This window comes from Pleurodeles waltl, chromosome 4_1 (assembly GCF_031143425.1).
Source record: "Pleurodeles waltl isolate 20211129_DDA chromosome 4_1, aPleWal1.hap1.20221129, whole genome shotgun sequence".
NCBI classification, from domain to species: Eukaryota; Metazoa; Chordata; class Amphibia; order Caudata; family Salamandridae; genus Pleurodeles; species Pleurodeles waltl.
In genome coordinates this window covers 394562680-394576494 of record NC_090442.1, presented here as the reverse complement: position 1 = coordinate 394576494, position 13815 = coordinate 394562680, and the positions used below count along the sequence as shown (strand labels likewise).

Below are 13815 nucleotides of genomic sequence, written 5' to 3'. Positions count from 1 at the left end.
TAAGCATATTGTCTTTAGTAAAATTCCAGGCAAAATCATGTGGACAATTCTAACACAATTAAATTCAAAGACATCATACTCTGATCAATAAACCCTTTCACAGTTGGGGTGTTTGCACATCTCTGTGTCAGTTGTTAAACACACATACCTCTTTTCTCTCTTTAAGCACCCATATAGACTATGGGCCTGATTCTAACTTTGGAGGACGGTGTTAAACCGTCCCAAAAGTGGCGGATATACCACCTACCGTATTACGAGTCCATTATATCCTATGGAACTCGTAATACGGTAGGTGGTATATCCGCCACTTTTGGGACGGTTTAACACCGTCCTCCAAAGTTAGAATCAGGCCCTATATGTTTTTCAGCACATTGAGGGTTGTATGTCGGTTCAAAGCCTGCATCAATGTCTCAAAGTAGCCTGAACATATAATAAAAATGTTAAGATATTACTATTGATTGCTATTTTGTTGCATTTCCCACTCGACAAGCTCATAAAAAAAAAAAAAAATCTCTGACTGCTTAGAATCTGTCAGTATAAAATGTGTGTGGGTTTACCTAGGTTTTTAAGCATTTTTTTATTGGAATACTATTTACTAGGTCCCCACTCTGAGCTGTGACTGAGGCTACGAAATGTTTACCTAAATAACGGCAAAGTAACAAAATCTCCTATATTAACCACAACATATGCTTCTCTCCAAACAGTTAGATCTCTTATATGTTGAAATTATTGTATGATTAAAAATATTTACACTGAAGAAGAGATGCATGTCTTAGCATTGATGATATAAGGATGAGGAATTTTGTGGGTTAATGAAAGATCTTAAAGGGACTTGCAAATATTTAGGATCATGAAAAAACTTTACATTAGATCCTATGGAATTTGTAATGAGGCTGACTGGCTATTTGTCACATTTGTAACAGATTGACTCGTCCTCCATACTCCAAATCAGACCCTAAGTTTTGAAGTACTAAACTTCTGTCAGCAACAACCTGCCTCAATGTTTAAGGTGTATACGTAGGTTTGTAACATTGTTACTAAAAGCTCTAGAATTATTATTTCTAGGGGATGTGTTTTCCCAGGTCTTCTGGGTGTGGGGTTATCAGACAAATTCGTTTTTAATGGGCTCTAGCAGGGACCCACACACCAAACGGCAGGGAATATTTTCGATAGGGGAAAATTTATTGGGAATATCTTTTGTATCTGAGTCAAGGTTGAAAAAAAGGGGCAGCTCGCTCAAGGAATAAATTAAGAAACAGGTACCCAATCTACAATAAGTTTTTCAGTTATTATTGAACATACAACTTAATTTGTCTATGTGCCTAAATCTCTCAGTTACACTCCACTGTCTTCTAGAGCCCTGTACTAGATGTATTTATACGATATAGCAATATCTAATCAAACGTTCTACACATTGTATTTCTTCAGTTCTATAGTATTCATTCATATATTGGAGAAGTATCATGACTTTGTTGTGTAGCCATTTTAGTTATAGCTCCATGCACGTTAGTTTAATACACTAGGCCGCTGTGCACCTTGACCTTGATATATTTTATTCAGCTTTGCATTGTTATTTTTACAATAACCAGTTTTACGGCCTTGTTTTAATTTCTTCTATCTAACTGTTTTGCTTAGCCCAGCACTGTGTTCTCAAAAACACATTCTTGATCACTTTGTGCTTCAGTCAAGGCTACAGTTTGGTACATTGCTGGTGAATGTGGTAGACGTTTAGTCTCCAACATTCGTAGAAAATACACATCCTTACGTAGGGACATTTTCTTAGAACATTAGCTGTGTTATTATAAAAACACTTCCTAGTCCCATTACACGTCAACAGGGAGATTCCAGCCAGGGAACCACAACTGTATGCTGAATGCTTTGCTGCAGATGCTAACAGGCCTTTGCTCAGGTATGAGGGTTGATGTCCTCCCGGGGGAATCTGAAAGGCAGGATTAGAGCTTAACATGCCGTGCTCAAATTATGATTCAGATAGAAAATAGTCCATCAACTTTAGTGGCAATATGATAGCATTATTCTTATGCTTCACTCTCATCGTCACTATTTTAATAATGTTATGTTGTGTCGTTCTGGTTATTGCAGCTCACGCTTTGCTAACTAAAATGCAGTCCTTTTATTAACCCAGTCTTTAAAACTTATACTGCTTTCATTGTCATATATATATGAGACCGAATTGTGAATGAGAGAACCGGATGGGACCTGAGTGACTACGACTTCCCTGAGAAGTATGATATGTCATGCGCTCGGCTGCCCAATCATTTCTACCTTTCGGGAGAGATGAGGCACTGCTTGTTAGCCGGAGCAAAACCCCGATTTGGAGCTACAGGTGTCACCCACTGTGGGTCAGACTCGGTCTCCCACACTGTGGACTATCTTGCTGCTCAAAATCCAGTAGTCTCATTAGAATAATGAGAGCCTACGTGACAACTTCAAAAGCATCACTATTCAACCAGCCCTTTTAAATATGATATTAAGATTATTAGGTCATCCAATGCCTAATTTGAGCTGGTGAATGCTTATGGGGCCAGGAGCACTCATTTCTAGGGATCAGCACTTATTTGTCCTCATCACATATTTACAGAGAGCATGAGAAAACACACAGAAAAGACAGGTGGATGGAGAGAAAGAAAAAACAGTCACAAAGGGAGAAAGCAGTAAGATAAAGTGGCAGGGAGTGTGTTGTTTCAGGTTAAAGAGGCCTGAAGTCGATTCAAGACTATGCAGCCTTGGTATTCAGTGCGGTGTCACTTAATAGTGCCAGCATTCTTTTACAAATTGAGCACTGAGGGCATCCATATTCGTGAATTAGTCATGGTACTCCTGTGGGTAATCAAGCAATTTGCCACCAGTCTGTGTTGCAGGTGCTAGTCCATCAAGCTTTCCAAAGCAACCTATATATTATTTTCTGCTTTATTCTTTTGTGTTGAACTCAACGTGCTCAATGGTGGACACCTTTTTACCCACATGATTGCAGGCCTCCTCAGTGCACAATAAGGTGGTGTGTAACATTTGTGCTACAGATAAAAATATATATTTATATATACGCCTCATAGTTATCAACTATTAGAACATTGGAATTTTTGGAGCTTCTTGGAGACAATGGAGTGCTCAGGGCAAGGCTGTGAAGAAAGGCCTCATGGAGTCTGAGGGGATTTTAATCCCCTCTGGCTCCATGAGGACTTTGTTTTATTTATTAGAACATTCTGCCCTCTAGTGGCAGAATGTTCTAATAGTCTTATAGCCCTTTGTAGCTAGGCTATACCGGCAATTAAAGTCCCCTCCCATGGTTAAGGCCCTCGCCTTCGGCTTTTAACCCTGGAGCGGGCCTTTATAGTGCGGGCTCTAAGGCTATATAATAACATAGTCCTTCTGAACTTGTAAGTTTCATTAAAATAAACCATCATGAAAGGGCCACACCGTGTGTCTAAGCAGTTTGGCTACAATCCTTATATGCCACATGGTGCAACCATCAAAACTATGACAGTGTTTATGTGTATGGAAACACCATCCATGGAATTCAACATAGCGTACAGAAAAAGTGATTCAGGGTTAAAACTACGATTGGATCAATTCTAGACTGGAATGAGTGCATCTCGTGTCATGCAATGTGCCTATGTCCATAGAATGTGAGAGAACCAGCACACTGTACAGATTCTGTGCTGTGCTTACTAAATAATGTGTACCAAGAAAATTAGCTTGGGTGACCATGAGCCAGCTTCAAATAATATCTGCAGTCGAAGCCAGGCAGCTAAGAGATAAGATTGCAAAACGATTACCCACATATGTGGCCTACATACAGAGCACTTGTGAGGTATGTACAGCTCATACCTCAGTTATAATCCTCATTGCATTTCCTTTACAATAACTGGAATCATGCTGAATTTATTGAAGGTGTCAATATTGTATTTATGTGTGTTTCTATTAATCGTAATTATGCTTATATTCATGCTATACTTGACAATAATTGTTTAAAGTGTCAACATTGATTTTTGCATAAGATGTGTGTAAGAACTTTGGTTATTGATTGAAGGGGGTGAAAACCCTACTCAAGCAACAACTACAACCCTTGTCAGGGTCACCACAAAAGTCACTAAACCTGTGCTTACCCTCTGGTAGCTTGGCACAAAAGTAGTCAAACCTAACCTAGAGACCCTGTTTAAAGTATTTGCGCAACACAGAAACTGTAGCAAAGTGAAAACACAAAACAAGAAAAATCCTAAACCAATTTAGAAAACATAGTCAATTTTAATAAGTAAAATGAGACCAAAATAACAAAAATCGGATTAGTAGAACCGGAGATATGCACGATTAAAGGTTTAAGTAAAAGTAGTGCCTACCAGCAGAAAGAGCTAGCTGTGGCTGTCTGGTCACACTACGCTAGGATAAAGTCACAAGTTTAGGCTAACCGTGATGGAGTGCAGGCCAGATATTGGGACCAGGTTAGTCCGGCAGAAAAAGTTAAATTCGCAAAGTCTGAAGTTCAAAACTTCAGGATTTCACAGGAGGAGCTTGACTCATGCCAAACAGGGGTCCAGGACCGGGTGAGGGACCTCTTGGGGATCAGGAGCTCTCTCCAGTAGAGGGCTGCAGGACTTAGATGTCCCTTGGAGTCACTCAGGTTAGCCTGGGCTGAAGGGAGAAGTTCCACTCTTCCATCTTAGAGAGCAAGACAGGCTTTTTAAGAACAGGGTAGGTCACCAGCAGGAGGGCAGTCATATGGGAAACAAGATAGACCTCCAGCAGCAGGGCAATTCTCAGAAGAGCAAGGCAGGCCTCAAGCAGGGCAGTCTTTTGGGCACCAGGAGGTCTCAATCAGAAAGTGCAGTCCTCTGTGGAACCAGGCCGTCCTTCTTCTGTAATTTCCACAGGTCCAGAAGAGCGCATATAAGGGCCTCATGAGGTCCAATATTCAGACCTGATGCCACCCTGTAAGTGAGGTAAACATCACCCCCACATCAGGTTCATGGAAGTTCCTTCCTTCCCCTTTTTCCCTTCCCCAGGCTGCAAGAGGTTTAGGGTGACAAAAGGATGGTGTCAAATTCCCTTTTGACTGTGCTGGATGCAGCCCTTTGAAATTTAAGTGGAGAGGAGAACTGCTCCACCCCACCAATTCTGGCAGGATGACCCTTTCCCAGCTACACCCATGTCCCCTTGTTCTTTGTCTGGGCCCAATACGCATTCCTGATGAGCAATAAAGAGGCCCAGGCAGCTGGGAATTCCTAGCAGGCCTCAGAAAATATAGGACAGGAAAATGCCAACTTTCTAACAGTGACATTTTAAAAATTGTAATCCAAAATGCGACTTTACCATTAATGAGGATTTGAAAATACAATTAATTTGAGTCCAAACATGATATTTCTACCTATTCCCAATCAGATGTTATAACTTTAATAAATGTAATAAGGTAACCCAGTGTTATCCTATTGGAGAGGTAAGCCTTGCAGTAGCGAAAGACTAATTTAGAGGTTTTTCACTACCAGGACATGTAAAACTTAAAAACACATGTTTTACTTATTGAATACATTGTACCTTACCTATTGTTACGTACTGCGCTGGACTTCTCACTTCTGGATACTCCCAGATAAGGGCGACCGCTTCTAGTAGCCACGGTGCCGCTTGACAGACTACGCCAAAGCAGACCGTACCCTCCAGAAGGAGTCCCAGAGGGAAAAAAACCCAACACTGGGGAAAAAACCTCAAACAGGAACTCCTGAAGAAAAACAAGAAAAAACAGGACTAAACAAAAGGAAACAAAAATAGGCAAAAATCTCCCAAGGCAAAGAGCAGGAACAAAGAACAGGCAAAAATCTCCCAAGGCAAAAAGCAGGAACAAAGAACAGGAGTGAACAGCACAACCAGAAGGAAGTGTTTGCAACGCAAGGTAGAACAAGACTGACTGACTTATATACTGAGAAAAGGGAAGTGACATCACAGGAAAAGGAAAGAACACCATCTTGAATTGGGAATAGCCCATAGACCAGTATAGGAAAAAGAAAGTAGTATAAAAGAAAAACAAATCATGCTGGGACAAAAACACGAAGAAGACAAGATGGACACAACATGGACAGGGACAAGTAAAAAGACCAGACAACCACCAACAACAAAAAGAAATAAAAAAAGGCTACAGGTAAGTGTAGCGCGACCGGGAGCGAAATATATGCTTCCCAGAATGTGTAGTCAGAGAACGCGGGGAAAGGCGCTCTGAGTATCGGTAGCGTTTTCCATCCGCGAGGACAGAAAGAGACGCTGCGTCTGAGCGCGGCGTTACAGTAGGTCCCCTCCCCGAGGCACCAGGTTTGTCAGGATGACTGTCAAAAAAGAGGCGGACCAAACGGGGAGCATGGACAGAGGAAGCATCCTCCCAAGTCACTGAGAGGGTATCCTTTCCAATGGACCAAAAACTGTAGTTTGCGTCGAAAAATTCTGGAGTCACAGATTTCCTGGACTTCATACTCAGGCTGTCCGTTAATAGAAAGAGGAGGCAAAAATCTCCCAAGGAAAACAGCAGGAACAAAGAACAGGAGCGAACAGCACAACCAGAAGGAAGTGTTTGCAACGCAAGGTAGTACAAGACTGACTGACTTATATACTGAGAAAAGGGAAGTGACATCACAGGAAAAGGAAAGAACACCATCTTGAATTGGAAAGAGCCCATAGACCAATATAGGAAAAAGAAAGTAGTATAAAAGAAAAACAGAGCATGCTGAGACAAAATCACAAAGAAGACAAGATGGACACAACATGGACAGAGACAGGTAAAAAGACCAGACAACCACCACCAACAACAAAAAGAAGAAAAAAAAGGCTACAGGTAAGTGTAGCGTGACCGGGAGCGAAATATATGCTTCCCAGAATGTGTAGTCAAAAAACGCGGGGAACGGCGCTCCGAGTATTGGTAGCGTTTTCCATCCGCGAGGACAGAAAGAGACGCCGCGTCTGAGCGCAGCGTTACACTTATGGGCTGTTTAGGGCCTACTTTAGGGATGACGTTTATGTATTCAAATAGAAGGTTTAGGCTTGTCAAAAGGTTTATTTTACTAGGTCAATTTGGTGGTCTAAAACAGAACCACAGGCTGCAAGGCAGGCCTGAGACACGTTTTAAAAGGCTAATTTTATTGGATAGCACAAAGAGTGCTATTGCACTGAGGAGGCACCCATTGTGCCTCATTGCGCTCCCCACTATCAGCATTCAGTGTACAGGTCCTAAGTACATGTGGTACCATATACAAGAGACTTATAACTAAATTAAATGTATCAATCAGGCTTAGGCCAATTGCACCATGTCTTGGGGGAGAGCACTAACACTTGAGCACTGGTTAGCAGTGGTAAAGAGCACAGAATCCTAAAAGGCAACAAAAATGGGTTCAGTAAACAGGAAGGTTGAAGGGAAAAAGTTTGGGTGTGACCCTTCAGAAAGGGCCAAGTCCAGCAATGTGTTACAGCATTAATTTGAAATTATAACTATTATAGTGCTGTATGTATTTTGGAGAGCACACACTATCAAATACAATATTAGGATGAACATATTGGGATAGGACAGAAGCTGCTGCGCGAACAGTGTGCCTATATAATGAATCCCCTTTTTCATGAAAACTCATTAATTATGTTCTGCGACATAGTCCATACTTACTGACGTACCATTATAAGATGGTGACCACATTCGGTAAGATGCTTTGCTCCACCTTCTTAGGGGCATAGTTGTGGGTCAGCCACAAAGGGTAAGACACATTCCCTCCAAGCCAGCTGTATGCTCCTTTTTTAACCGCATGTGAGCAAAGGCAAACACAGTAACCAGCCTGTTGACCTCAAGCAAAGTGGCATTTTTCACAACATTTAGAGATGTTTCATATAATTGAACCACAGTTTTTCCCCCCTCAGTGACAAGAATCCACTGTCAGTTATTCAGCCGTGTTACGATTTCATGCATGACGAGTGAATCATCTTTTTCTTGAGGTTTATGACCAGGGTGAGATATACTGACATGGCTCTAAAGCGCTCTTCATGTAAGCCCCAGACTTGAATAATCATTTTGAATTTTGCAATCTTACTTTGTAGCTACCTGGAATTCATGGCAGATATTTTTGCTGGCCCATGGTTGCCCCAGATAATTTTCTCAGTAAGCTTTATTTAGTAAGCAGAGGATGAAATCTACACTGTGCTGGTTCTCTCTCACTCTGGACATGGGTAGCTTGCTGACAGGAGATGTCACTTTCAGGGACACAACCTATCTGAAAGCGATTTTCAACTTGATGCACTTTTTCCTTATATTATGTTGATTGTTTGATGGATAGCTTCACCATACACATAATTATTGACATGTTTTGATGGTTGCACCAACATGGCATATAAATGGGCCAACCATTCAGCGTATTGAGGTCAACACAAAAGTATAAAGCAGAACAGTTCATAAAGGTTGCTTTGGAACGCTTGCTAGCCTAGCACTTGCAATACAGAAAGGTGATAAAGTATTGGACTATCCAAAGGCATACCATGAATAGTTCACGAACATGGACATCCTAATGATCTGAATCTCATGTTTACAAGGACTGTGTGTATAAGTGATGTTTTTCAAATCATGATTATTTTGCAAATATGTAAATAACAGTTTTGGAATTGAAGAAACATGACTTGTAAAATGTTTGATTGGATATTGTTATACCTTAATGAAATGACTAACACAGGGATCTTGGTGTTAGTGGAGGATAAATGAGGGATTTAGTCACATAGATCAATTGAGTTGTATGACCAATAATAATTGAATAAATATTATAGACTAAGTATTAGTTAATTTATCCCTTGAGTGAACTCACTCTTTTTGTACACATTTGCAGTCTAACTTATTTGGGGTAATGTGGGCTTTCAGTAGATAGTTTTGCTTGCATTTGAGCCCAGGGTCAACAAACACTTAGGGTAATCTACCAATCGCAGGTACTTCTGAGACACAAGGAGATGGACCGTGATGTGGTGCTGCAAACCTTAACATGCTCTATCAACCTGATTGCCATGCAAATGTCAAGGTTTGAGTACAAACATCACGATGTCTTTAATTTTCTGTTACAGAAAACTCTAGACCTGCAGGGAAATGGCAAAATGCCTACCATCTAATGTTCTCACATTTCTCCTTATAAAAATAATTTCTCACATGAGTGGGTGGGCCTGTTGCATGGGACAGCAACAGTCCTGTTGACTTAACATAGTCACGGATTTGGCCATTTTGCATCAGTTACAATAAGCCCATCAGCACATATGAGGTACTATTTTTGGTGGTAGGTTTTTGTGAATATTGGGTGGCAGGAGTTTTGCTGTTTCGCACAAATTCTGAAGCTTTCTTTCACATAAATCTGAGGAAAACCTCTTTGACCTGCTTTTGTCATAGAGGGTAGGACATTTTAGTGGTATCCTCACAAGTCAGGCCACCCAGACCGCCTCCATGTATCTGCTGTTCAGAAATGCCTAGGGTTGGTATAATTCTTTAGTTGCTGGACAACCCGAGAAGCACATACCTGGCCCCAAAAATCAAGTTAATTTTAAACTTCTTTCCTCTACCTTCCACAGTCAGGTTCTTAGGGGTTGCCTGTCCAGGGCAATGCACTTGTGGGCAACCATTTTAATCAGGAGAGGTGTAAGAATGTAGGATTGTGCGATGTTTTCTATTATCGGTTGTATTTCGCTATATTTTTGACCTCCTATTGTAACTCAGTATCTACAAAAACACATTTTGCAAACTCTTCTTCAGATTCATCTGACATTATGTGTAAACTGAAATTTGGAGTAGAACAAATCTCTTCTAGCTCTTGGGTACATTACAGAAATATATACCTTTCATTAACCCCAATTTCGATTCTTTTTTTTTTATCGTTATCAAATTATACATGCTTTTCATACTATGAAAAACATTGTAAACTGTGGCTCTGTGGCTTGCTCATTGTACCGTTTATAGTTTTAAACAAACTACAAGCTCTAAGCATGTCTGCAACAGGACTAGTTAGTCAGAAGTAATGGTATATTATTTTGAGGTGTGCTTTCTGTACAAAAAGTTACAGATGAAAATCATGTGGTACAGTAATCTTTTTTCCACAATTCTTTGCCCCAACAAGAAGCAAGACGTTGTCTTTTTTGTCAGCTACGTAAAAAAATCAAACCATATCTTGCTTCTTGCATGGACCGGACTCATAGTTCTATGCTTCATCAAGGGGCGAGTTACAGTTTGGATTTTTCCTTAGACTATAAGAAAAATCCAAGTTGCATCTGGCTCCTGGCTGGGACACCAATGCTACAGCAAAGAGCAAGGTGCAGTTTAGGTTTTTTCTGAGGTTAAAAGAAAAATCAAAAAACATATTTGCTCCTACTGGGGTACAAGCATGTGTGTGCGTGTCTATGCACCTGCAAGGAAACAGATGCTGGTTGGATATTTTTCTAGCCACTGTAAGTAGGATTCAATGAGCATTACTTCAATCTACATTCACCAAGCTTTAAATTAACCCCTTAGTCAAGTTTAGATAACTGGAACAACGCCATTGCACACCTCCCAAAGTCACAAATCCATATGACACAAATAATACAATAGAGGAAAAATAAAATGTCCTTAGATCACAGCACAAATTCACCTTCCCAACCTTGAAATCCTTTCATTGGCTTCGTCTTCATAAAAAAATAATGTTCAAAAAATTATGCTAAAGTACAATTCTTGTGCTTATTCCAATATCAGTAGAAACACAGATTTATGCACGTAATTTGTAAGTGTATCTGTCTATAAGCAACATCCATTGTAAAGGATCTGCAATGTGACCTGCAAAGATATTGGGAAATTGTAGCTGTTTGCAGTTGTAAACTGCTTATGCACAGATCCTCCGTCCCAAAATAAGATTTCAGAATTACTCTGTCACAATGGTGACAGATATCCTGACCCCCAAAATTTAATTCCCATTATATCCTATAGGATTTAGATTTTAGCGGACGGGATATCAGTCACCTTTGTGACGGATTAACTCATGGGACAATATCTAAATCAGGCCCTCTGTCACTAGGACTTTAGTCCATTCAGAAAAAATATATATTTTATTAGTTAATCGAGTTCACCGAAATTGCTTCTAAAATGTGCTGCAGTTCTTTGTTTATTTTTACTGCCCTCCACCATCCCCCCATCCCACTGCTCTCATGGGGTAAGGTGGAACATTGTTGGCTCTGACCTTTAAAGTAGTTATTCCGGGTTTATGTGGCTATTCCACACCTGTTCGTAAAAACACTCCCGACACTCCTACTTGAATGAAAAATATTCCTACAATGGCAATTTTGTTTCCTCATGTAGATTTCTATTTACTGTTTCCCATCTTGGTTCACTCTGGATACTCTGCAATGCTACAGCTAATGGTCTCACAAATTGAATTTACAAAACAATATCGCTCCCTGACTCTCACCCTTTCTCCTGGTCCCTATCACTCTGTTTCTTTAATCATTAATCCCTGTTGCAGTCTATATCACAGGTTTTTTATTCATTCACAAAAGCACCATGGCACTTCTACTAATCTTCATCCACATTAACACTCTGAACAGAAGGATCACTGAAGGATTGGGAATTGGGTCTAAAGTTGTCTCACTTGCCCGATGTTTCATACACATGGCCTAGCAGAGAGAAAATGGTTGCCATGCTGTGGGGGGATTTATAATTACATGTATGCACCAGTTTTTTACACCCCTGTGTCATTTTGCTATTGCAGAAAGGGGCACAGATTCTTACGCTGCTCCTTATATAAAATGTACGCACAAAATATGTCCCAGCACAATGACAGCAGGCGTTCCCTCATGTGCCTCGGGGCGACGCCCGTGCACATGAAGGGACCCTTTGCTCTTGTGACCATGCCATATTATAAATGCACATACAATACCAAAGAAGTTGTCAGGAGGCACATTGACTGTGCACCATATAAAGGTGGAGCACACTCAGTGCTCCCCTTGCATGGGTGAAAAACGGGTCCCAGAGACCCTACACATACTCCCTCTGCAGGATAATGTAGTTACTCACTGCACCTGCCTGGAGGGGCTGTGTTGTAATTGTAATTGAACACATGTGTATCCTGGGTATATGTACCGGGGCACACTGTATGTTTGGATTTGATTAGACCTAGGTGGGAGTTACCTCTGAGTTGAAGTTTGTTCTTGTGATGGTTGATGTGCATTCAAAATGGTTCGTGGTAAACTCTATGCGAGAAATAGTAGCGAAAAGTACAATCAGAGTTTTCAGAGGTTTGAAGAAGTATTTAGGAAGGAAGGCTATCCAGTGAAGCTAATTATGGACAATGGTACTCAGTTAACATCTGAAGAAATTACCCAATACTTGAATTATTGTGGTATTATACATTCTCACACTTCATTATACAACCCTCAAGCAAATGGAATTGTGGAGAGGGCAAATTGCATGGTGAAAGGTATGATTCAAAAGGCTGTGGAAAGGAGGAGTGATGTTAAGATGATGGTGAGTGACTTGATGTGGCATATCGCACCACTGAGAATGGTGTTACAAAAGAAATTCCTTGCAGTGTGATGAGGAGACAGAAAGCTAACACCAAGATATCTCCAGCATGGATGATAATTTTGGTGAGTGAAGGAGATGATGAATATGAAAATAAAGAGGAGAATGATGGAAGGATAAGAACTGGTGATTAGGTGAAAGTATAATATTGCCAGATTAGTAGTGGGTTAACCAAGTTCCATGGCCCATTCAAAGTGAAGGAAATGCATAGGTTATTTGAGATCTTAGAAAATGGGGAGTGATAGAACATGCACAGTGTGGCATTGTGTGAGATAGATAAGGAAAGAGTAACAGAAGAAGTGAAGATCCACAACGAAGCATCAGAGGAGGGGTGCAGTAGTTTTATGATGATGGATGATGAAGATGTTTTGGGTAGGAAAGTGCAAGTGAGAGAAGGAGTTGTGGTGAAGGAGGGTTATAGACAACAAGGGATAGGAGATGGTAGATTGTCCAGCACTGAGTACCACCTAAATATTTGGAGGATTATATATGTAAGGTATAATGTGTTGTTCTAGCGCTATTATATGTATAATTATATAATATAGAAAACATTGCTATGTTAGGATCCTTTTTTAAAAAAAATAAAGGTGTTTTGCATATTATTTCTTTGAAAAATATAGTTTCTGTAAAGATAGGAAGATGTGTTGTAATTATACTTGAATGCATACATATCATGGGTTTATGTACATGTACCTTTAAATCGGTTGAATCATCATGCTTATGTACTAGGGGTTCTGTATTCTGTGACCTAGTTGGTTTCTCTCTAGAGTGAGTAGCTTGCTGACTGGAGAGGAAGCACCAACTGTGGTCATATGTTTCTTGAATAAAAGACATGATGAACCTTTAATGGCTGATGGAAGCATCATTTCACAAGAGGGTGCATACTTGTCTCCCTCTAAAATTTAGTGTGTGTCTCCGGCTGCAAGTGAAAAGTGGTGGCTTCAGATGGTGTGGTTGAACCTTCACTCTGAGCAGCACATTGACTGTAGTGGGACGCACTGTCCCCATCTGTGCCTGGTAAACCCTGGTAAGGGACAGTACGCCCTGTATGTAATATTGCTCCTGATGCCATTCCCAAGCTGTTGAGTTGACCACTGGAGAACATTTGTGTTTGAGAAGCTAAAATAACAAATACCAGTGATTTTTTGGGTGGATTTCATTATTTTTAGCAGATCCTGTCTCCAGAATGCAGAGGCATCACTTGCAAAAACTGAAACGTATAAAACAATGGCCATAAGATAAAAAAAATACACTTCTATCTGTTCAGC

General features: G+C 40.5%; 1 protein-coding gene across 5 annotated transcripts in view; it reads left to right on the top strand.

The window, feature by feature from the left end:
* The window catches only part of ITPR2 (inositol 1,4,5-trisphosphate receptor type 2), a 1367642-nt gene that overhangs the window by 1008600 nt on the left and 345227 nt on the right, over positions 1-13815 (top strand). The window lies entirely within an intron of this gene.